This window comes from Phalangium opilio, unplaced genomic scaffold (genome assembly GCF_054372755.1).
Source record: "Phalangium opilio isolate 3A_F unplaced genomic scaffold, DU_Popi_V2 ptg000022l_1, whole genome shotgun sequence".
Lineage (NCBI taxonomy): Eukaryota > Metazoa > Arthropoda > Arachnida > Opiliones > Phalangiidae > Phalangium > Phalangium opilio.
Window position 1 is genome coordinate 787501 of NW_028324154.1, and position 21373 is coordinate 808873.

A 21373-nucleotide genomic window follows, 5' to 3' on the forward strand; every position below is an offset into this window, starting at 1 on the left:
TATAAAGGCAATGCTCCGTGCTGTTACAGGATGAACTTGGGTTTGAACCAAGAACCTCTCGATCTGCAGTAGAATGCTCTACCACTGAGCTATTCCCCCTTTTTCATAACCGTAACTGTAATGTCTAATTACGTAAAATAAAGGCAATGCTCCGTGCTGTTACAGGGGGAACTCGGGCTTGAACCAAGGACCTCTCGATCTGCAGTCGAATGCTCTACCACTGAGGTATTCCCTCTTGTCCATTATGACTAATTAACTAAAATAAACGAAATGATCAGTGCTGTTACAATGGAACTCAGTTTGAACCAAGGACCTCTCGATCTGCAGTGGAATGCTCGTCCACTGAGCTATTTCCCCTTCTTCATAACCGTAATGTCTAATTAAATAAAATAAAGGCAATGATCAGTGCTGTTACAGGGGAACTCGGGTTTGAACCAAAGAGCTCTCGATCTGCAGTCGAATGCTCTACCACTGAGCTATTCTTCCTTGTTCATAACCGTAATGTCTAATTAACTAAAATAAAGGCAATGATCCGTGCTGTTACAGGGGGAACTCGGGTTTGAACCAAAGAGCTCTCGATCTGCAGTCGAATGCTCTACCACTGAGTGATTCCTCCTTGTTCATAACCTTAATGTCTAATTAACTAAAATAAAGGCAATGATCCGTGCTTTTACAGGGGGAACTCGGGTTTGAACCAAGGACCTCTCGATCTGCAGTCGAATGCTCTACCACTGAGGTATTCCCTCTTGTCTATTATGACTAATTAACTAAAATAAACGAAATGATCGGTGCTGTTACAAGGGAACTCAGTTTGAACCAAGGACCTCTCGATCTGCAGTGGAATGCTCCTCCACTGAGCTATTTCCCTGTTCATAACCGTAATGTCTAATTAAATAAAATAAACGCAATGATCAGTGCTGTTACAGGGGGAACTCGGGTTTGAACCAAAGAGCTCTCGATCTGCAGTCGAATGCTCTACCACTGAGGTATTCCTCCTTGTTCATAACCGTAATGTCTAATTAACTAAAATAAAGGCAATGATCCGTGCTTTTACAGGGGAATTCGGGTTTGAACCAAGGACCTCTCGATCTGCAGTCGAATGCTCTACCACTGAGCTATTCCCCCTTGTTCATAACCGTAATGTCTAATTATGTAAAATAAAGGCAATGCTCCGTGCTGTTACATGATGAACTCGGGTTTGAACCAAGGACCTCTCGATCTGCAGTCGAATACTCTACCACTGAGCTATTCCCCCTTGTTCATAACCGTAATGTCTAATTAACTAAAATAAAGGCAATGATCAGTGCTGTTACAGGGGGAACTCGGGTTTGAACCAAAGATCTCTCGATCTGCAGTCGAATGCTCTACCACTGAGCTATTCCCCCTTGTCCATAACCGTAATGTCTAATTACGTAAAATAAAGGCAATGCTCCGTGCTGTTACAGGGGGAACTCGGGTTTGAACCAAGGACCTCTCGATTTGCAGTCGAATGCTCTACCACTGAGGTATTCCCTCTTGTCTATTATGACTAATTAACTAAAATAAACGAAATGATCAGTGCTGTTACAAGGGAACTCAGTTTGAACCAAGGACCTCTCGATCTGCAGTGGAATGCTCCTCCACTGAGCTATTTCCCTTTTCATAACCGTAATGTCTAATTAACTAAAATAAAGGCAATGATCCGTGCTTTTACAGGGGGAATTCGGGTTTGAACCAAGGACCTCTCGATCTGCAGTCGAATGCTCTACCACTGAGCAGTTCCCCCTTGTTCATAACCGTAATGTCTAATTATGTAATATAAAGGCAATGCTCCGTGCTGTTACAGGATGAACTCGGGTTTGAACCAAGAACCTCTCGATCTGCAGTAGAATGCTCTACCACTGAGCTATTCCCCCTTTTTCATAGCCGTAACCGTAATGTCTAATTACGCAAAATAAAGGCAATGCTCCGTGCTGTTACAGGGGGAACTCGGGCTTGAACCAAGGACCTCTCGATCTGCAGTCGAATGCTCTACCACTGAGGTATTCCCTCTTGTCCATTATGGCTAATTAACTAAAATAAACGAAATGATCAGTGCTGTTACAAGGGAACTCAGTTTGAACCAAGGACCTCTCGATCTGCAGTGGAATGCTCGTCCACTGAGCTATTTCCCCTTGTTCATAACCGTAATGTCTAATTTAATAAAATAAAGGCAATGATCAGTGCTGTTACAGGGGAACTCGGGTTTGAACCAAAGAGCTCTTGATCTGCAGTCGAATGCTCTACCACTGAGCTATTCTTCCTTGTTCATAACCGTAATGTCTAATTAACTAAAATAAAGGCAATGATCAGTGCTGTTACAGGGGGAACTCGGGTTTGAACCAAAGATCTCTCGATCTGCAGTCGAATGCTCTACCACTGAGCTATTCCTCCTTGTTTATAACCGTAATGTCTAATTAACTAAAATAAAGGCAATGATCCGTGCTTTTACAGGGGGAACTCGGGCTTGAACCAAGGACCTCTCGATCTGCAGTCGAATGCTCTACCACTGAGCTATTCCCCCTTGTCCATAACCGTAATGTCTAATTACGTAAAATAAAGGCAATGCTCCGTGCTGTTACAGGGGGAACTCGGGTTTGAACCAAGGACCTCTCGATTTGCAGTCGAATGCTCTACCACTGAGGTATTCCCTCTTGACTATTATGACTAATTAACTAAAATAAACGAAATGATCAGTGCTGTTACAAGGGAACTCAGTTTGAACCAAGGACCTCTCGATCTGCAGTGGAATGCTCCTCCACTGAGCTATTTCCCTGTTCATAACCGTAATGTCTAATTAACTAAAATAAAGGCAATGATCCGTGCTTTTACAGGGGGAATTCGGGTTTGAACCAAGGACCTCTCGATCTGCAGTCGAATGCTCTACCACTGAGCAGTTCCCCCTTGTTCATAACCGTAATGTCTAATTATGTAATATAAAGGCAATGCTCCGTGCTGTTACAGGATGAACTCGGGTTTGAACCAAGAACCTCTCGATCTGCAGTAGAATGCTCTACCACTGAGCTATTCCCCCTTTTTCATAACCGTAACCGTAATGTCTAATTACGTAAAATAAAGGCAATGCTCCGTGCTGTTACAGGGCGAACTCGGGCTTGAACCAAGGACCTCTCGATCTGCAGTCGAATGCTCTACCACTGAGGTATTCCCTCTTGTCCATTATGGCTAATTAACTAAAATAAACGAAATGATCAGTGCTGTTACAAGGGAACTCAGTTTGAACCAAGGACCTCTCGATCTGCAGTGGAATGCTCGTCCACTGAGCTATTTCCCCTTGTTCATAACCGTAATGTCTAATTAAATAAAATAAAGGCAATGATCAGTGCTGTTACAGGGGGAACTCGGGTTTGAACCAAAGAGCTCTCGATCTGCAGTCGAATGCTCTACCACTGAGGTATTCCTCCTTGTTCATAACGGTAATGTCTAATTAACTAAAATAAAGGCAATGATCCGTGCTTTTACAGGGGAATTCGGGTTTGAACCAAGGACCTCTCGATCTGCAGTCGAATGCTCTACCACTGAGCTATTCCCCCTTGTTCATAACCGTAATGTCTAATTATGTAAAATAAAGGCAATGCTCCGTGCTGTTACATGATGAACTCGGGTTTGAACCAAGGACCTCTCGATCTGCAGTCGAATACTCTACCACTGAGCTATTCCCCCTTGTTCATAACCGTAATGTCTAATTAACTAAAATAAAGGCAATGATCAGTGCTGTTACAGGGGGAACTCGGGTTTGAACCAAAGATCTCTCGATCTGCAGTCGAATGCTCTACCACTGAGCTATTCCCCCTTGTCCATAACCGTAATGTCTAATTACGTAAAATAAAGGCAATGCTCCGTGCTGTTACAGGGGGAACTCGGGTTTGAACCAAGGACCTCTCGATTTGCAGTCGAATGCTCTACCACTGAGGTATTCCCTCTTGTCTATTATGACTAATTAACTAAAATAAACGAAATGATCAGTGCTGTTACAAGGGAACTCAGTTTGAACCAAGGACCTCTCGATCTGCAGTGGAATGCTCCTCCACTGAGCTATTTCCCTTTTCATAACCGTAATGTCTAATTAACTAAAATAAAGGCAATGATCCGTGCTTTTACAGGGGGAATTCGGATTTGAACCAAGGACCTCTCGATCTGCAGTCGAATGCTCTACCACTGAGCAGTTCCCCCTTGTTCATAACCGTAATGTCTAATTATGTAATATAAAGGCAATGCTCCGTGCTGTTACAGGATGAACTCGGGTTTGAACCAAGAACCTCTCGATCTGCAGTAGAATGCTCTACCACTGAGCTATTCCCCCTTTTTCATAACCGTAACCGTAATGTCTAATTACGCAAAATAAAGGCAATGCTCCGTGCTGTTACAGGGGGAACTCGGGCATGAACCAAGGACCTCTCGATCTGCAGTCGAATGCTCTACCACTGAGGTATTCCCTCTTGTCCATTATGGCTAATTAACTAAAATAAACGAAATGATCAGTGCTGTTATAAGGGAACTCAGTTTGAACCAAGGACCTCTCGATCTGCAGTGGAATGCTCGTCCACTGAGCTATTTCCCCTTGTTCATAACCGTAATGTCTAATTTAATAAAATAAAGGCAATGATCAGTGCTGTTACAGGGGAACTCGGGTTTGAACCAAAGAGCTCTCGATCTGCAGTCGAATGCTCTACCACTGAGCTATTCTTCCTTGTTCATAACCGTAATGTCTAATTAACTAAAATAAAGGCAATGATCAGTGCTGTTACAGGGGGAACTCGGGTTTGAACCAAAGATCTCTCGATCTGCAGTCGAATGCTCTACCACTGAGCTATTCCTCCTTGTTTAAAACCGTAATGTCTAATTAACTAAAATAAAGGCAATGATCCGTGCTTTTACAGGGGGAACTCGGGCTTGAACCAAGGACCTCTCGATCTGCAGTCGAATGCTCTACCACTGAGCTATTCCCCCTTGTCCATAACCGTAATGTCTAATTACGTAAAATAAAGGCAATGCTCCGTGCTGTTACAGGGGGAACTCGGGCTTGAACCAAGGACCTCTCGATCTGCAGTCGAATGCTCTACCACTGAGGTATTCCCTCTTGTCCATTATGGCTAATTAACTAAAATAAACGAAATGATCAGTGCTGTTATAAGGGAACTCAGTTTGAACCAAGGACCTCTCGATCTGCAGTGGAATGCTCGTCCACTGAGCTATTTCCCCTTGTTCATAACCGTAATGTCTAATTTAATAAAATAAAGGCAATGATCAGTGCTGTTACAGGGGAACTCGGGTTTGAACCAAAGAGCTCTCGATCTGCAGTCGAATGCTCTACCACTGAGCTATTCTTCCTTGTTCATAACCGTAATGTCTAATTAACTAAAATAAAGGCAATGATCAGTGCTGTTACAGGGGGAACTCGGGTTTGAACCAAAGATCTCTCGATCTGCAGTCGAATGCTCTACCACTGAGCTATTCCTCCTTGTTTAAAACCGTAATGTCTAATTAACTAAAATAAAGGCAATGATCCGTGCTTTTACAGGGGGAACTCGGGCTTGAACCAAGGACCTCTCGATCTGCAGTCGAATGCTCTACCACTGAGCTATTCCCCCTTGTCCATAACCGTAATGTCTAATTACGTAAAATAAAGGCAATGCTCCGTGCTGTTACAGGGGGAACTCGGGTTTGAACCAAGGACCTCTCGATTTGCAGTCGAATGCTCTACCACTGAGGTATTCCCTCTTGTCTATTATGACTAATTAACTAAAATAAACGAAATGATCAGTGCTGTTACAAGGGAACTCAGTTTGAACCAAGGACCTCTCGATCTGCAGTGGAATGCTCCTCCACTGAGCTATTTCCCTGTTCATAACCGTAATGTCTAATTAACTAAAATAAAGGCAATGATCCGTGCTTTTACAGGGGGAATTCGGGTTTGAACCAAGGACCTCTCGATCTGCAGTCGAATGCTCTACCACTGAGCAGTTCCCCCTTGTTCATAACCGTAATGTCTAATTATGTAATATAAAGGCAATGCTCCGTGCTGTTACAGGATGAACTCGGGTTTGAACCAAGAACCTCTCGATCTGCAGTAGAATGCTCTACCACTGAGCTATTCCCCCTTTTTCATAACCGTAACCGTAATGTCTAATTACGTAAAATAAAGGCAATGCTCCGTGCTGTTACAGGGGGAACTCGGGCTTGAACCAAGGACCTCTCGATCTGCAGTCGAATGCTCTACCACTGAGGTATTCCCTCTTGTCCATTATGGCTAATTAACTAAAATAAACGAAATGATCAGTGCTGTTACAAGGGAACTCAGTTTGAACCAAGGACCTCTCGATCTGCAGTGGAATGCTCGTCCACTGAGCTATTTCCCCTTGTTCATAACCGTAATGTCTAATTAAATAAAATAAAGGCAATGATCAGTGCTGTTACAGGGGGAACTCGGGTTTGAACCAAAGAGCTCTCGATCTGCAGTCGAATGCTCTACCACTGAGGTATTCCTCCTTGTTCATAACCGTAATGTCTAATTAACTAAAATAAAGGCAATGATCCGTGCTTTTACAGGGGAATTCGGGTTTGAACCAAGGACCTCTCGATCTGCAGTCGAATGCTCTACCACTGAGCTATTCCCCCTTGTTCATAACCGTAATGTCTAATTATGTAAAATAAAGGCAATGCTCCGTGCTGTTACATGATGAACTCGGGTTTGAACCAAGGACCTCTCGATCTGCAGTCGAATACTCTACCACTGAGCTATTCCCCCTTGTTCATAACCGTAATGTCTAATTAACTAAAATAAAGGCAATGATCAGTGCTGTTACAGGGGGAACTCGGGTTTGAACCAAAGATCTCTCGATCTGCAGTCGAATGCTCTACCACTGAGCTATTCCCCCTTGTCCATAACCGTAATGTCTAATTACGTAAAATAAAGGCAATGCTCCGTGCTGTTACAGGGGGAACTCGGGTTTGAACCAAGGACCTCTCGATTTGCAGTCGAATGCTCTACCACTGAGGTATTCCCTCTTTTCTATTATGACTAATTAACTAAAATAAACGAAATGATCAGTGCTGTTACAAGGGAACTCAGTTTGAACCAAGGACCTCTCGATCTGCAGTGGAATGCTCCTCCACTGAGCTATTTCCCTGTTCATAACCGTAATGTCTAATTAACTAAAATAAAGGCAATGATCCGTGCTTTTACAGGGGGAATTCGGGTTTGAACCAAGGACCTCTCGATCTGCAGTCGAATGCTCTACCACTGAGCAGTTCCCCCTTGTTCATAACCGTAATGTCTAATTATGTAAAATAAAGGCAATGCTCCGTGCTGTTACATGATGAACTCGGGTTTGAACCAAGGACCTCTCGATCTGCAGTCGAATACTCTACCACTGAGCTATTCCCCCTTGTTCATAACCGTAATGTCTAATTAACTAAAATAAAGGCAATGATCAGTGCTGTTACAGGGGGAACTCGGGTTTGAACCAAAGATCTCTCGATCTGCAGTCGAATGCTCTACCACTGAGCTATTCCCCCTTGTCCATAACCGTAATGTCTAATTACGTAAAATAAAGGCAATGCTCCGTGCTGTTACAGGGGGAACTCGGGTTTGAACCAAGGACCTCTCGATTTGCAGTCGAATGCTCTACCACTGAGGTATTCCCTCTTGTCTATTATGACTAATTAACTAAAATAAACGAAATGATCAGTGCTGTCACAAGGGAACTCAGTTTGAACCAAGGACCTCTCGATCTGCAGTGGAATGCTCCTCCACTGAGCTATTTCCCTTTTCATAACCGTAATGTCTAATTAACTAAAATAAAGGCAATGATCCGTGCTTTTACAGGGGGAATTCGGGTTTGAACCAAGGACCTCTCGATCTGCAGTCGAATGCTCTACCACTGAGCAGTTCCCCCTTGTTCATAACCGTAATGTCTAATTATGTAATATAAAGGCAATGCTCCGTGCTGTTACAGGATGAACTCGGGTTTGAACCAAGAACCTCTCGATCTGCAGTAGAATGCTCTACCACTGAGCTATTCCCCCTTTTTCATAGCCGTAACCGTAATGTCTAATTACGCAAAATAAAGGCAATGCTCCGTGCTGTTACAGGGGGAACTCGGGCTTGAACCAAGGACCTCTCGATCTGCAGTCGAATGCTCTACCACTGAGGTATTCCCTCTTGTCCATTATGGCTAATTAACTAAAATAAACGAAATGATCAGTGCTGTTACAAGGGAACTCAGTTTGAACCAAGGACCTCTCGATCTGCAGTGGAATGCTCGTCCACTGAGCTATTTCCCCTTGTTCATAACCGTAATGTCTAATTTAATAAAATAAAGGCAATGATCAGTGCTGTTACAGGGGAACTCGGGTTTGAACCAAAGAGCTCTTGATCTGCAGTCGAATGCTCTACCACTGAGCTATTCTTCCTTGTTCATAACCGTAATGTCTAATTAACTAAAATAAAGGCAATGATCAGTGCTGTTACAGGGGGAACTCGGGTTTGAACCAAAGATCTCTCGATCTGCAGTCGAATGCTCTACCACTGAGCTATTCCTCCTTGTTTATAACCGTAATGTCTAATTAACTAAAATAAAGGCAATGATCCGTGCTTTTACAGGGGGAACTCGGGCTTGAACCAAGGACCTCTCGATCTGCAGTCGAATGCTCTACCACTGAGCTATTCCCCCTTGTCCATAACCGTAATGTCTAATTACGTAAAATAAAGGCAATGCTCCGTGCTGTTACAGGGGGAACTCGGGTTTGAACCAAGGACCTCTCGATTTGCAGTCGAATGCTCTACCACTGAGGTATTCCCTCTTGACTATTATGTCTAATTAACTAAAATAAACGAAATGATCAGTGCTGTTACAAGGGAACTCAGTTTGAACCAAGGACCTCTCGATCTGCAGTGGAATGCTCCTCCACTGAGCTATTTCCCTGTTCATAACCGTAATGTCTAATTAACTAAAATAAAGGCAATGATCCGTGCTTTTACAGGGGGAATTCGGGTTTGAACCAAGGACCTCTCGATCTGCAGTCGAATGCTCTACCACTGAGCAGTTCCCCCTTGTTCATAACCGTAATGTCTAATTATGTAATATAAAGGCAATGCTCCGTGCTGTTACAGGATGAACTCGGGTTTGAACCAAGAACCTCTCGATCTGCAGTAGAATGCTCTACCACTGAGCTATTCCCCCTTTTTCATAACCGTAACCGTAATGTCTAATTACGTAAAATAAAGGCAATGCTCCGTGCTGTTACAGGGCGAACTCGGGCTTGAACCAAGGACCTCTCGATCTGCAGTCGAATGCTCTACCACTGAGGTATTCCCTCTTGTCCATTATGGCTAATTAACTAAAATAAACGAAATGATCAGTGCTGTTACAAGGGAACTCAGTTTGAACCAAGGACCTCTCGATCTGCAGTGGAATGCTCGTCCACTGAGCTATTTCCCCTTGTTCATAACCGTAATGTCTAATTAAATAAAATAAAGGCAATGATCAGTGCTGTTACAGGGGGAACTCGGGTTTGAACCAAAGAGCTCTCGATCTGCAGTCGAATGCTCTACCACTGAGGTATTCCTCCTTGTTCATAACGGTAATGTCTAATTAACTAAAATAAAGGCAATGATCCGTGCTTTTACAGGGGAATTCGGGTTTGAACCAAGGACCTCTCGATCTGCAATCGAATGCTCTACCACTGAGCTATTCCCCCTTGTTCATAACCGTAATGTCTAATTATGTAAAATAAAGGCAATGCTCCGTGCTGTTACATGATGAACTCGGGTTTGAACCAAGGACCTCTCGATCTGCAGTCGAATACTCTACCACTGAGCTATTCCCCCTTGTTCATAACCGTAATGTCTAATTAACTAAAATAAAGGCAATGATCAGTGCTGTTACAGGGGGAACTCGGGTTTGAACCAAAGATCTCTCGATCTGCAGTCGAATGCTCTACCACTGAGCTATTCCCCCTTGTCCATAACCGTAATGTCTAATTACGTAAAATAAAGGCAATGCTCCGTGCTGTTACAGGGGGAACTCGGGTTTGAACCAAGGACCTCTCGATTTGCAGTCGAATGCTCTACCACTGAGGTATTCCCTCTTGTCTATTATGACTAATTAACTAAAATAAACGAAATGATCAGTGCTGTTACAAGGGAACTCAGTTTGAACCAAGGACCTCTCGATCTGCAGTGGAATGCTCCTCCACTGAGCTATTTCCCTTTTCATAACCGTAATGTCTAATTAACTAAAATAAAGGCAATGATCCGTGCTTTTACAGGGGGAATTCGGATTTGAACCAAGGACCTCTCGATCTGCAGTCGAATGCTCTACCACTGAGCAGTTCCCCCTTGTTCATAACCGTAATGTCTAATTATGTAATATAAAGGCAATGCTCCGTGCTGTTACAGGATGAACTCGGGTTTGAACCAAGAACCTCTCGATCTGCAGTAGAATGCTCTACCACTGAGCTATTCCCCCTTTTTCATAACCGTAACCGTAATGTCTAATTACGCAAAATAAAGGCAATGCTCCGTGCTGTTACAGGGGGAACTCGGGCTTGAACCAAGGACCTCTCGATCTGCAGTCGAATGCTCTACCACTGAGGTATTCCCTCTTGTCCATTATGGCTAATTAACTAAAATAAACGAAATGATCAGTGCTGTTATAAGGGAACTCAGTTTGAACCAAGGACCTCTCGATCTGCAGTGGAATGCTCGTCCACTGAGCTATTTCCCCTTGTTCATAACCGTAATGTCTAATTTAATAAAATAAAGGCAATGATCAGTGCTGTTACAGGGGAACTCGGGTTTGAACCAAAGAGCTCTCGATCTGCAGTCGAATGCTCTACCACTGAGCTATTCTTCCTTGTTCATAACCGTAATGTCTAATTAACTAAAATAAAGGCAATGATCAGTGCTGTTACAGGGGGAACTCGGGTTTGAACCAAAGATCTCTCGATCTGCAGTCGAATGCTCTACCACTGAGCTATTCCTCCTTGTTTAAAACCGTAATGTCTAATTAACTAAAATAAAGGCAATGATCCGTGCTTTTACAGGGGGAACTCGGGCTTGAACCAAGGACCTCTCGATCTGCAGTCGAATGCTCTACCACTGAGCTATTCCCCCTTGTCCATAACCGTAATGTCTAATTACGTAAAATAAAGGCAATGCTCCGTGCTGTTACAGGGGGAACTCGGGCTTGAACCAAGGACCTCTCGATCTGCAGTCGAATGCTCTACCACTGAGGTATTCCCTCTTGTCCATTATGGCTAATTAACTAAAATAAACGAAATGATCAGTGCTGTTATAAGGGAACTCAGTTTGAACCAAGGACCTCTCGATCTGCAGTGGAATGCTCGTCCACTGAGCTATTTCCCCTTGTTCATAACCGTAATGTCTAATTTAATAAAATAAAGGCAATGATCAGTGCTGTTACAGGGGAACTCGGGTTTGAACCAAAGAGCTCTCGATCTGCAGTCGAATGCTCTACCACTGAGCTATTCTTCCTTGTTCATAACCGTAATGTCTAATTAACTAAAATAAAGGCAATGATCAGTGCTGTTACAGGGGGAACTCGGGTTTGAACCAAAGATCTCTCGATCTGCAGTCGAATGCTCTACCACTGAGCTATTCCTCCTTGTTTAAAACCGTAATGTCTAATTAACTAAAATAAAGGCAATGATCCGTGCTTTTACAGGGGGAACTCGGGCTTGAACCAAGGACCTCTCGATCTGCAGTCGAATGCTCTACCACTGAGCTATTCCCCCTTGTCCATAACCGTAATGTCTAATTACGTAAAATAAAGGCAATGCTCCGTGCTGTTACAGGGGGAACTCGGGTTTGAACCAAGGACCTCTCGATTTGCAGTCGAATGCTCTACCACTGAGGTATTCCCTCTTGTCTATTATGACTAATTAACTAAAATAAACGAAATGATCAGTGCTGTTACAAGGGAACTCAGTTTGAACCAAGGACTTCTCGATCTGCAGTGGAATGCTCCTCCACTGAGCTATTTCCCTGTTCATAACCGTAATGTCTAATTAACTAAAATAAAGGCAATGATCCGTGCTTTTACAGGGGGAATTCGGGTTTGAACCAAGGACCTCTCGATCTGCAGTCGAATGCTCTACCACTGAGCAGTTCCCCCTTGTTCATAACCGTAATGTCTAATTATGTAATATAAAGGCAATGCTCCGTGCTGTTACAGGATGAACTCGGGTTTGAACCAAGAACCTCTCGATCTGCAGTAGAATGCTCTACCACTGAGCTATTCCCCCTTTTTCATAACCGTAACCGTAATGTCTAATTACGTAAAATAAAGGCAATGCTCCGTGCTGTTACAGGGGGAACTCGGGCTTGAACCAAGGACCTCTCGATCTGCAGTCGAATGCTCTACCACTGAGGTATTCCCTCTTGTCCATTATGGCTAATTAACTAAAATAAACGAAATGATCAGTGCTGTTACAAGGGAACTCAGTTTGAACCAAGGACCTCTCGATCTGCAGTGGAATGCTCGTCCACTGAGCTATTTCCCCTTGTTCATAACCGTAATGTCTAATTAAATAAAATAAAGGCAATGATCAGTGCTGTTACAGGGGGAACTCGGGTTTGAACCAAAGAGCTCTCGATCTGCAGTCGAATGCTCTACCACTGAGGTATTCCTCCTTGTTCATAACCGTAATGTCTAATTAACTAAAATAAAGGCAATGATCCGTGCTTTTACAGGGGAATTCGGGTTTGAACCAAGGACCTCTCGATCTGCAGTCGAATGCTCTACCACTGAGCTATTCCCCCTTGTTCATAACCGTAATGTCTAATTATGTAAAATAAAGGCAATGCTCCGTGCTGTTACATGATGAACTCGGGTTTGAACCAAGGACCTCTCGATCTGCAGTCGAATACTCTACCACTGAGCTATTCCCCCTTGTTCATAACCGTAATGTCTAATTAACTAAAATAAAGGCAATGATCAGTGCTGTTACAGGGGGAACTCGGGTTTGAACCAAAGATCTCTCGATCTGCAGTCGAATGCTCTACCACTGAGCTATTCCCCCTTGTCCATAACCGTAATGTCTAATTACGTAAAATAAAGGCAATGCTCCGTGCTGTTACAGGGGGAACTCGGGTTTGAACCAAGGACCTCTTGATTTGCAGTCGAATGCTCTACCACTGAGGTATTCCCTCTTTTCTATTATGACTAATTAACTAAAATAAACGAAATGATCAGTGCTGTTACAAGGGAACTCAGTTTGAACCAAGGACCTCTCGATCTGCAGTGGAATGCTCCTCCACTGAGCTATTTCCCTGTTCATAACCGTAATGTCTAATTAACTAAAATAAAGGCAATGATCCGTGCTTTTACAGGGGGAATTCGGGTTTGAACCAAGGACCTCTCGATCTGCAGTCGAATGCTCTACCACTGAGCAGTTCCCCCTTGTTCATAACCGTAATGTCTAATTATGTAAAATAAAGGCAATGCTCCGTGCTGTTACATGATGAACTCGGGTTTGAACCAAGGACCTCTCGATCTGCAGTCGAATACTCTACCACTGAGCTATTCCCCCTTGTTCATAACCGTAATGTCTAATTAACTAAAATAAAGGCAATGATCAGTGCTGTTACAGGGGGAACTCGGGTTTGAACCAAAGATCTCTCGATCTGCAGTCGAATGCTCTACCACTGAGCTATTCCCCCTTGTCCATAACCGTAATGTCTAATTACGTAAAATAAAGGCAATGCTCCGTGCTGTTACAGGGGGAACTCGGGTTTGAACCAAGGACCTCTCGATTTGCAGTCGAATGCTCTACCACTGAGGTATTCCCTCTTGTCTATTATGACTAATTAACTAAAATAAACGAAATGATCAGTGCTGTCACAAGGGAACTCAGTTTGAACCAAGGACCTCTCGATCTGCAGTGGAATGCTCCTCCACTGAGCTATTTCCCTTTTCATAACCGTAATGTCTAATTAACTAAAATAAAGGCAATGATCCGTGCTTTTACAGGGGGAATTCGGGTTTGAACCAAGGACCTCTCGATCTGCAGTCGAATGCTCTACCACTGAGCAGTTCCCCCTTGTTCATAACCGTAATGTCTAATTATGTAATATAAAGGCAATGCTCCGTGCTGTTATAGGATGAACTCGGGTTTGAACCAAGAACCTCTCGATCTGCAGTAGAATGCTCTACCACTGAGCTATTCCCCCTTTTTCATAACCGTAACCGTAATGTCTAATTACGCAAAATAAAGGCAATGCTCCGTGCTGTTACAGGGGGAACTCGGGCTTGAACCAAGGACCTCTCGATCTGCAGTCGAATGCTCTACCACTGAGGTATTCCCTCTTGTCCATTATGGCTAATTAACTAAAATAAACGAAATGATCAGTGCTGTTACAAGGGAACTCAGTTTGAACCAAGGACCTCTCGATCTGCAGTGGAATGCTCGTCCACTGAGCTATTTCCCCTTGTTCATAACCGTAATGTCTAATTTAATAAAATAAAGGCAATGATCAGTGCTGTTACAGGGGAACTCGGGTTTGAACCAAAGAGCTCTCGATCTGCAGTCGAATGCTCTACCACTGAGCTATTCTTCCTTGTTCATAACCGTAATGTCTAATTAACTAAAATAAAGGCAATGATCAGTGCTGTTACAGGGGGAACTCGGGTTTGAACCAAAGATCTCTCGATCTGCAGTCGAATGCTCTACCACTGAGCTATTCCTCCTTGTTTATAACCGTAATGTCTAATTAACTAAAATAAAGGCAATGATCCGTGCTTTTACAGGGGGAACTCGGGCTTGAACCAAGGACCTCTCGATCTGCAGTCGAATGCTCTACCACTGAGCTATTCCCCCTTGTCCATAACCGTAATGTCTAATTACGTAAAATAAAGGCAATGCTCCGTGCTGTTACAGGGGGAACTCGGGTTTGAACCAAGGACCTCTCGATTTGCAGTCGAATGCTCTACCACTGAGGTATTCCCTCTTGACTATTATGACTAATTAACTAAAATAAACGAAATGATCAGTGCTGTTACAAGGGAACTCAGTTTGAACCAAGGACCTCTCGATCTGCAGTGGAATGCTCCTCCACTGAGCTATTTCCCTGTTCATAACCGTAATGTCTAATTAACTAAAATAAAGGCAATGATCCGTGCTTTTACAGAGGGGAATTCGGGTTTGAACCAAGGACCTCTCGATCTGCAGTCGAATGCTCTACCACTGAGCAGTTCCCCCTTGTTCATAACCGTAATGTCTAATTATGTAATATAAAGGCAATGCTCCGTGCTGTTACAGGATGAACTCGGGTTTGAACCAAGAACCTCTCGATCTGCAGTAGAATGCTCTACCACTGAGCTATTCCCCCTTTTTCATAACCGTAACCGTAATGTCTAATTACGTAAAATAAAGGCAATGCTCCGTGCTGTTACAGGGCGAACTCGGGCTTGAACCAAGGACCTCTCGATCTGCAGTCGAATGCTCTACCACTGAGGTATTCCCTCTTGTCCATTATGGCTAATTAACTAAAATAAACGAAATGATCAGTGCTGTTACAAGGGAACTCAGTTTGAACCAAGGACCTCTCGATCTGCAGTGGAATGCTCGTCCACTGAGCTATTTCCCCTTGTTCATAACCGTAATGTCTAATTAAATAAAATAAAGGCAATGATCAGTGCTGTTACAGGGGGAACTCGGGTTTGAACCAAAGAGCTCTCGATCTGCAGTCGAATGCTCTACCACTGAGGTATTCCTCCTTGTTCATAACGGTAATGTCTAATTAACTAAAATAAAGGCAATGATCCGTGCTTTTACAGGGGAATTCGGGTTTGAACCAAGGACCTCTCGATCTGCAGTCGAATGCTCTACCACTGAGCTATTCCCCCTTGTTCATAACCGTAATGTCTAATTATGTAAAATAAAGGCAATGCTCCGTGCTGTTACATGATGAACTCGGGTTTGAACCAAGGACCTCTCGATCTGCAGTCGAATACTCTACCACTGAGCTATTCCCCCTTGTTCATAACCGTAATGCCTAATTAACTAAAATAAAGGCAATGATCAGTGCTGTTACAGGGGGAACTCGGGTTTGAACCAAAGATCTCTCGATCTGCAGTCGAATGCTCTACCACTGAGCTATTCCCCCTTGTCCATAACCGTAATGTCTAATTACGTAAAATAAAGGCAATGCTCCGTGCTGTTACAGGGGGAACTCGGGTTTGAACCAAGGACCTCTCGATTTGCAGTCGAATGCTCTACCACTGAGGTATTCCCTCTTGTCTATTATGACTAATTAACTAAAATAAACGAAATGATCAGTGCTGTTACAAGGGAACTCAGTTTGAACCAAGGACCTCTCGATCTGCAGTGGAATGCTCCTCCACTGAGCTATTTCCCTTTTCATAACCGTAATGTCTAATTAACTAAAATAAAGGCAATGATCCGTGCTTTTACAGGGGGAATTCGGATTTGAACCAAGGACCTCTCGATCTGCAGTCGAATGCTCTACCACTGAGCAGTTCCCCCTTGTTCATAACCGTAATGTCTAATTATGTAATATAAAGGCAATGCTCCGTGCTGTTACAGGATGAACTCGGGTTTGAACCAAGAACCTCTCGATCTGCAGTAGAATGCTCTACCACTGAGCTATTCCCCCTTTTTCATAACCGTAACCGTAATGTCTAATTACGCAAAATAAAGGCAATGCTCCGTGCTGTTACAGGGGGAACTCGGGCTTGAACCAAGGACCTCTCGATCTGCAGTCGAATGCTCTACCACTGAGGTATTCCCTCTTGTCCATTATGGCTAATTAACTAAAATAAACGAAATGATCAGTGCTGTTATAAGGGAACTCAGTTTGAACCAAGGACCTCTCGATCTGCAGTGGAATGCTCGTCCACTGAGCTATTTCCCCTTGTTCATAACCGTAATGTCTAATTTAATAAAATAAAGGCAATGATCAGTGCTGTTACAGGGGAACTCGGGTTTGAACCAAAGAGCTCTCGATCTGCAGTCGAATGCTCTACCACTGAGCTATTCTTCCTTGTTCATAACCGTAATGTCTAATTAACTAAAATAAAGGCAATGATCAGTGCTGTTACAGGGGGAACTCGGGTTTGAACCAAAGATCTCTCGATCTGCAGTCGAATGCTCTACCACTGAGCTATTCCTCCTTGTTTAAAACCGTAATGTCTAATTAACTAAAATAAAGGCAATGATCCGTGCTTTTACAGGGGGAACTCGGGCTTGAACCAAGGACCTCTCGATCTGCAGTCGAATGCTCTACCACTGAGCTATTCCCCCTTGTCCATAACCGTAATGTCTAATTACGTAAAATAAAGGCAATGCTCCGTGCTGTTACAGGGGGAACTCGGGTTTGAACCAAGGACCTCTCGATTTGCAGTCGAATGCTCTACCACTGAGGTATTCCCTCTTGTCTATTATGACTAATTAACTAAAATAAACGAAATGATCAGTGCTGTTACAAGGGAACTCAGTTTGAACCAAGGACCTCTCGATCTGCAGTGGAATGCTCCTCCACTGAGCTATTTCCCTGTTCATAACCGTAATGTCTAATTAACTAAAATAAAGGCAATGATCCGTGCTTTTACAGGGGGAATTCGGGTTTGAACCAAGGACCTCTCGATCTGCAGTCGAATGCTCTACCACTGAGCAGTTCCCCCTTGTTCATAACCGTAATGTCTAATTATGTAATATAAAGGCAATGCTCCGTGCTGTTACAGGATGAACTCGGGTTTGAACCAAGAACCTCTCGATCTGCAGTAGAATGCTCTACCACTGAGCTATTCCCCCTTTTTCATAACCGTAACCGTAATGTCTAATTACGCAAAATAAAGGCAATGCTCCGTGCTGTTACAGGGGGAACTCGGGCTTGAACCAAGGACCTCTCGATCTGCAGTCGAATGCTCTACCACTGAGGTATTCCCTCTTGTCCATTATGGCTAATTAACTAAAATAAACGAAATGATCAGTGCTGTTATAAGGGAACTCAGTTTGAACCAAGGACCTCTCGATCTGCAGTGGAATGCTCGTCCACTGAGCTATTTCCCCTTGTTCATAACCGTAATGTCTAATTTAATAAAATAAAGGCAATGATCAGTGCTGTTACAGGGGAACTCGGGTTTGAACCAAAGAGCTCTCGATCTGCAGTCGAATGCTCTACCACTGAGCTATTCTTCCTTGTTCATAACCGTAATGTCTAATTAACTAAAATAAAGGCAATGATCAGTGCTGTTACAGGGGGAACTCGGGTTTGAACCAAAGATCTCTCGATCTGCAGTCGAATGCTCTACCACTGAGCTATTCCTCCTTGTTTAAAACCGTAATGTCTAATTAACTAAAATAAAGGCAATGATCCGTGCTTTTACAGGGGGAACTCGGGCTTGAACCAAGGACCTCTCGATCTGCAGTCGAATGCTCTACCACTGAGCTATTCCCCCTTGTCCATAACCGTAATGTCTAATTACGTAAAATAAAGGCAATGCTCCGTGCTGTTACAGGGGGAACTCGGGTTTGAACCAAGGACCTCTCGATTTGCAGTCGAATGCTCTACCACTGAGGTATTCCCTCTTGTCTATTATGACTAATTAACTAAAATAAACGAAATGATCAGTGCTGTTACAAGGGAACTCAGTTTGAACCAAGGACCTCTCGATCTGCAGTGGAATGCTCCTCCACTGAGCTATTTCCCTGTTCATAACCGTAATGTCTAATTAACTAAAATAAAGGCAATGATCCGTGCTTTTACAGGGGGAATTCGGGTTTGAACCAAGGACCTCTCGATCTGCAGTCGAATGCTCTACCACTGAGCAGTTCCCCCTTGTTCATAACCGTAATGTCTAATTATGTAATATAAAGGCAATGCTCCGTGCTGTTACAGGATGAACTCGGGTTTGAACCAAGAACCTCTCGATCTGCAGTAGAATGCTCTACCACTGAGCTATTCCCCCTTTTTCATAACCGTAACCGTAATGTCTAATTACGTAAAATAAAGGCAATGCTCCGTGCTGTTACAGGGGGAACTCGGGCTTGAACCAAGGACCTCTCGATCTGCAGTCGAATGCTCTACCACTGAGGTATTCCCTCTTGTCCATTATGGCTAATTAACTAAAATAAACGAAATGATCAGTGCTGTTACAAGGGAACTCAGTTTGAACCAAGGACCTCTCGATCTGCAGTGGAATGCTCGTCCACTGAGCTATTTCCCCTTGCTCATAACCGTAATGTCTAATTAAATAAAATAAAGGCAATGATCAGTGCTGTTACAGGGGGAACTCGGGTTTGAACCAAAGAGCTCTCGATCTGCAGTCGAATGCTCTACCACTGAGGTATTCCTCCTTGTTCATAACCGTAATGTCTAATTAACTAAAATAAAGGCAATGATCCGTGCTTTTACAGGGGAATTCGGGTTTGAACCAAGGACCTCTCGATCTGCAGTCGAATGCTCTACCACTGAGCTATTCCCCCTTGTTCATAACCGTAATGTCTAATTATGTAAAATAAAGGCAATGCTCCGTGCTGTTACATGATGAACTCGGGTTTGAACCAAGGACCTCTCGATCTGCAGTCGAATACTCTACCACTGAGCTATTCCCCCTTGTTCATAACCGTAATGTCTAATTAACTAAAATAAAGGCAATGATCAGTGCTGTTACAGGGGGAACTCGGGTTTGAACCAAAGATCTCTCGATCTGCAGTCGAATGCTCTACCACTGAGCTATTCCCCCTGGTCCATAACCGTAATGTCTAATTACGTAAAATAAAGGCAATGCTCCGTGCTGTTACAGGGGGAACTCGGGTTTGAACCAAGGACCTCTCGATTTGCAGTCGAATGCTCTACCACTGAGGTATTCCCTCTTTTCTATTATGACTAATTAACTAAAATAAACGAAATGATCAGTGCTGTTACAAGGGAACTCAGTTTGAACCAAGGACCTCTCGATCTGCAGTGGAATGCTCCTCCACTGAGCTATTTCCCTGTTCATAACCGTAATGTCTAATTAACTAAAATAAAGGCAATGATCCGTGCTTTTACAGGGGGAATTCGGGTTTGAACCAAGGACCTCTCGATCTGCAGTCGAATGCTCTACCACTGAGCAGTTCCCCCTTGTTCATAACCGTAATGTCTAATTATGTAATATAAAGGCAATGCTCCGTGCTGTTACAGGATGAACTCGGGTTTGAACCAAGAACCTCTCGATCTGCAGTAGAATGCTCTACCACTGAGCTATTCCCCCTTTTTCATAACCGTAACCGTAATGTCTAATTACGTAAAATAAAGGCAATGCTCCGTGCTGTTACAGGGGGAACTCGGATTTGAACCAAGGACCTCTCGATCTGCAGTCGAATGCTCTACCACTGAGGTATTCCCTCTTGTCCATTATGACTAATTAACTAAAATAAACGAAATGATCAGTGCTGTTACAAGGGAACTCAGTTTGAACCAAGTACCTCTCGATCTGCAGTGGAATGCTCGTCCACTGAGCTATTTCCCCTTGTTCATAACCGTAATGTCTAATTAAATAAAATAAAGGCAATGATCAGTGCTGTTACAGGGGAACTCGGGTTTGAACCAAAGAGCTCTCGATCTGCAGTCGAATGCTCTACCACTGAGCTATTCCTCCTTGTTCATAACCGTAATGTCTAATTAACTAAAATAAAGGCAATGATCCGTGCTTTTACAGGGGAACTCGGGTTTGAACCAAGGACCTCTCGATCTGCAGTCGAATGCTCTACCACTGAGCTATTCCCCCTTGTTCATAACCGTAATGTCTAATTATGTAAAATAAAGGCAATGCTCCGTGCTGTTACAGGATGAACTCGGGTTTGAACCAAGGACCTCTCGATCTGCAGTCGAATGCTCTACCACTGAGCTATTCCCCCTTTCTCATAACCGTAATGTCTAATTAACTAAAATAAAGGCAATGATCCGTGCTGTAACAGGGGGAACTCGGGTTTGAACCAAGGACCTCTCGACCTGCAGTCGAATGCTCTTCCACTGAGCTTTTCTCCCTTGTTCATTATCGTAATATCTAATTAACTAAAATAAACGCAATGATCCGTGCTGTTACAGGGGGAACTCGGGTTTGAACCAAAGAGCTCTCGATCTGCAATCGAATGCTCTACCACTGAGCTATTCCTCCTTGTTCATAACCGTAATGTCTAATTAACTAAAATAAAGGCAATGATCCGTGCTTTTACAGGGGGAACTCGGGTTTGAACCAAGGACCTCTCGATCTGCAGTCGAATGCTCTACCACTGAGCTATTCCCCCTTGTTCATAACCGTAACGTCTAATTATGTAAAATAAAGGCAATGCTCCGTGCGGTTAC

General features: G+C 43.5%; 11 non-coding genes across 11 annotated transcripts; all 11 read right to left on the reverse strand.

Moving 5' to 3' along the window:
* Nucleotides 1-2470: 2470 nt before the first annotated feature.
* Nucleotides 2471-2542, reverse strand: TRNAC-GCA (transfer RNA cysteine (anticodon GCA)). Its single transcript has one exon. It is a non-coding gene; the product is annotated as a tRNA-Cys (tRNA).
* Nucleotides 2543-4914: 2372 nt separating this feature from the next.
* On the reverse strand, nt 4915-4986 carry TRNAC-GCA (transfer RNA cysteine (anticodon GCA)). The gene has a single exon. It is a non-coding gene; the product is annotated as a tRNA-Cys (tRNA).
* Nucleotides 4987-5555: 569 nt separating this feature from the next.
* On the reverse strand, nt 5556-5627 carry TRNAC-GCA (transfer RNA cysteine (anticodon GCA)). The gene has a single exon. It is a non-coding gene; the product is annotated as a tRNA-Cys (tRNA).
* A 3012-nt stretch (nt 5628-8639) lies between these two features.
* Nucleotides 8640-8711, reverse strand: TRNAC-GCA (transfer RNA cysteine (anticodon GCA)). The gene has a single exon. It is a non-coding gene; the product is annotated as a tRNA-Cys (tRNA).
* Nucleotides 8712-11083: 2372 nt separating this feature from the next.
* On the reverse strand, nt 11084-11155 carry TRNAC-GCA (transfer RNA cysteine (anticodon GCA)). Its single transcript has one exon. It is a non-coding gene; the product is annotated as a tRNA-Cys (tRNA).
* Nucleotides 11156-11724: 569 nt separating this feature from the next.
* On the reverse strand, nt 11725-11796 carry TRNAC-GCA (transfer RNA cysteine (anticodon GCA)). Its single transcript has one exon. It is a non-coding gene; the product is annotated as a tRNA-Cys (tRNA).
* Nucleotides 11797-14808: 3012 nt separating this feature from the next.
* Nucleotides 14809-14880, reverse strand: TRNAC-GCA (transfer RNA cysteine (anticodon GCA)). Its single transcript has one exon. It is a non-coding gene; the product is annotated as a tRNA-Cys (tRNA).
* A 2373-nt stretch (nt 14881-17253) lies between these two features.
* Nucleotides 17254-17325, reverse strand: TRNAC-GCA (transfer RNA cysteine (anticodon GCA)). Its single transcript has one exon. It is a non-coding gene; the product is annotated as a tRNA-Cys (tRNA).
* Nucleotides 17326-18410: 1085 nt separating this feature from the next.
* Nucleotides 18411-18482, reverse strand: TRNAC-GCA (transfer RNA cysteine (anticodon GCA)). The gene has a single exon. It is a non-coding gene; the product is annotated as a tRNA-Cys (tRNA).
* Nucleotides 18483-20723: 2241 nt separating this feature from the next.
* On the reverse strand, nt 20724-20795 carry TRNAC-GCA (transfer RNA cysteine (anticodon GCA)). Its single transcript has one exon. It is a non-coding gene; the product is annotated as a tRNA-Cys (tRNA).
* Nucleotides 20796-21243: 448 nt separating this feature from the next.
* On the reverse strand, nt 21244-21315 carry TRNAC-GCA (transfer RNA cysteine (anticodon GCA)). Its single transcript has one exon. It is a non-coding gene; the product is annotated as a tRNA-Cys (tRNA).
* Nucleotides 21316-21373: the final 58 nt, after the last annotated feature.